This window comes from Triticum urartu, chromosome 7, assembly GCF_003073215.2.
Source record: "Triticum urartu cultivar G1812 chromosome 7, Tu2.1, whole genome shotgun sequence".
Lineage (NCBI taxonomy): Eukaryota > Viridiplantae > Streptophyta > Magnoliopsida > Poales > Poaceae > Triticum > Triticum urartu.
Genome location: NC_053028.1, coordinates 135090152 through 135093848, shown reverse-complemented (window position 1 = coordinate 135093848; position 3697 = coordinate 135090152).

Below are 3697 nucleotides of genomic sequence, written 5' to 3'. Positions count from 1 at the left end.
CTCTTCCTCCCTCCCGCGTCTCAGGGGTGGCGGGGCCCCAACATGCGTGGAGGTGCGACCGATCTAGAAGCGACGATGTTGGCTTCGACAGCGGTGGCGGTCGGCCCTGCCTCGGGCCACGGGCGGCGGCTGCGGCGGTTGGCCTGGATCGGGCGGCGGCGCGATGCGGTCCTCGGTGGCATGTCATCTGGCTTTAGATCGGCGGCGGCGTCGAGGGCATGGTGGACTGCTTGACGGCACCCACAGCAGATCTGTTCTGGCCGGTGTAGCCAGTGGTGGTGGTCATCTTCTTCGTCTGCGGTGGCCGGCCAGAAGCTTGGTGATCGGATCTCAGATCCATCATCTAGTCCCGGCTGCGAGTTGTGTAGACATGGTTGCCAGTGAAAACCAAGCCGATGGCAGGCGATGGCGGCGTTCTACGTCGTTACCTTGATGAAGGCATCGTCGTGTAACTACTGTCGACCCATTCGTGCTGCTTCGGGGAAAACCCTAGGATCTGGTGTTCCAGATCGGACGATGGCGGCACGGCGGTGTCGTTTCTCTTTTGGAAGCATCGTTTGTGGAGCAGCGCTGGAAGTCAGAGGCAGGAGGTGGAGCGGCTTCGTCTTGCACAGAGCTTCGATGGAGATGTCAAGTCATGCCTGACCGACAGGTGCTACGCTTTGTCATGCTTGGTCGGCAGGTGCTACGCACGACATATCTTCCAAGGACTTCAAGCTGTGTCGGCTGGTGGTACTTGGCAGCATGGCGCTGAGGTGTATCAGTGGCGACCGTAACATGCTCAGCTGTTTGCGCACAGGGAGGAGGTGTCGTTGGGTGCCGTGGTGGCGTCGACGATAGCTAGACCGAGTAAGGTTGATGCATCAGTTCAGTTCTGAAGATGGAGCGGTGACAGTTGGCGGCGGCGGCCTCTAAGAGCACGCTGGACCAGTGTGTGCCCCAGACCCGACAAGTGGCTAGTTTGGGTCTCAGATCTTAGATGTTCGGATTGGCTGTGATGTCTATTTGGTATTAGGCCCAGGCTATCTGTGCCCCTTCATCAACTAGATAGGTGTAGCGATATTTGTTGCTTAGACGGCGGCTTCAATCTTACTGTTGTATGACTTTGTAAGGTCTCATAAGAATAATTAATAAATTGGTTATATGTATCGTCCAGATGCAGAGGTTGAGTTTGTTTTTTTTTAAATAAACATATATTCGTACCTTAACAGATATACGACAAGCTTTTTGGGACGGAGGTAGTACGTTTCAAACTACTAGTTCGTATGTTAGGTTTTGTTGAAACAAAGCTTTGACAACCAAGTTATGCTATTAATTAATATATATATGTATTGATATGTAACTTTTGTTAACCATAATTACGGAGAAGTACTTTTGAAATATGAATGTAACGACGACCATTTTCTGTTACTACATAAAGTATACATACTACTAATAGAATAATTGCTGGACAAGAACTTGTCCTAACCCTGATGTGCAAAGTATTTTGAAACGAATGGAGTATTGTCTGTCAAGCACCACTTTGTACGCAAAAATGTTACTCCCTCTGTCCGAATTACTTGTCGCAAAAGTTGATGCATCTAGCCGTGTTTTTAGTTTTAGATACATCAATTTCTATCTATTTTTGTGACAAGTAATTCGGACGGAGGAAGTATTTGACGGTCTTGACCAATCTATCTACTAGTGAAAACAAATAGGATTCAGTTCAACCACACATTACTACAAATGTGACGCTCCCATATACACATATCTTTTTGAGATCTTTTTTGAAAATCCATCTTTGATATCTAAGAGAGTAAATTTCACACAATCTATTGGTTTTCTAAAGAACTTGTATATTCAAGGTTGAGCTGAGTTCAGTCCCATATTTGCTTGTGTGAGAAAACTTATCTACGGATATGATACCTCCTATAAACATTCTTTACCTTTTCTTTGAAAAGAAGATATCTTATAAAATTTTGTTTGTAATCAAAAATAAAATTGCTTTATTTCAGGTAAGAAACAGAACAACTATAGTTTTATAAATTCCCCTAAAAAAACTAGAGTTTTATATAAAGGACCCCACAAGATTCAAAATAACAGCCACTAAATCTGACGTGTTGTTTAGAATATTGCTTGTGTGTGAAAACAGATATGAGCCTCCTATAAACATTCTTTTCCTTTTCTTTGCAAAGGAGGACTCTTATAAGATTAAATAAGATGCTTTATTCAGATAAGATGCGGAACAACTACAATTTTATATAAAGGTCCCCACAAGATTGGAAAATAACAGGCATTAACTCCGACGAGTTGTTTGGAAGATTGCTTCTGTGAGAAAAACAAATCTACGGATATGAGACCTCCTATAAATATTATTTTCCTTTTCTTTGCAAAGGCAGTCTCTTATAAATTTTTTTATAGGAATAAAACTGCTTTTTCAGATAAGAAACGAAACACCAATTGTGCTATTAATATATTAATATGAGACTTCTGTTATACAAAATGATAATTATGAAGAGGTACTTTATGAATATGAATGTAACTACGAACATTTTGTGTTACATAACGTATACATACTAATAATAGAATAATTGTTGGATAAAAACTTGTCCTAATGAACCCTAATATGCAAAGTATTTTGAAACGAACGGAGTACTGATTGGCCATACAATCACTATTCTGGACCCCTTTCATTCTGCGGTGACGGAGGGGTCATACCGTTCGAGGCTTTTTCATAATTTGTAATTAATCCTTGTCTTGTTTGTTGGATTAGGTCTAAGTTTCTTAATGAACTAGGTGTTGATACAATAAAAGAAACTACAATAGACAAACTATAATCTTTTGCCTTTCCCTATTTCTTCTCGTAAAGTTCCATGCAGTTTGATGACGGGTACACCAGAGGTGTGTCCTTCATTGTCCTCTAGTACTAGGGAAAGGTCCTCTCAATGCTCTAACCCCACTATACCTTTGTAAGCTAAAAATGTTAATTAATATTTGATGGTCTTGACCAATCTATGTGGTGAAATCAAATAGGATCCCATTCAACCAAATATTACTCATATCTTTTCGAAAATCCATCTTCAATATTTAAGAGAGTGAATTTCACATATCTGTTGGTTTTGTATAGAACTTGTAGAATCAAGGTCGAGTTAAGTTTAGTCCCAAATTTCTTATGTGAGAAAACATATGTACAAATATGAGACCTCCTGTAAACATTCTTTTCCTTTTCTTTGCAAAGGAGATCTCTTCTAAAATTATGTTTTTTATAGAAAATAGAGTTATCATCGATGAGAACAACCCACCTTAGAAAGAATTTCGATGTAGCAATGAACCGTCAGGGTCATGATCTGGACTCCATCAAAGAGAACTTCCTTGAGGTTTCACAAATCGTTTGAACCACCAGGGTTGTCTGGGGTTTGATCACGACGAACACATCTTGGATCAGTGAGAGCTCCATCGGCGTAGAAGGAAACAACCGTCTGATGCCGCCATGAAGGAATATATAAGAACATTCTCTGCTTTGCGGACGAACCACCACATATCACGGTCAAACAAAAGATACAACCGGTGAAGACCAACCTGTACAAGTTCTCGCCGAAGAAAAACAACACACCACAGAAACAACGATGAATCCAGTAGGACTTATTCAATGGAGAGGTCACCCCGTCATCTCAACTCCCTCCCACACAAAAACCTACCAATCTACACCACTCAAACC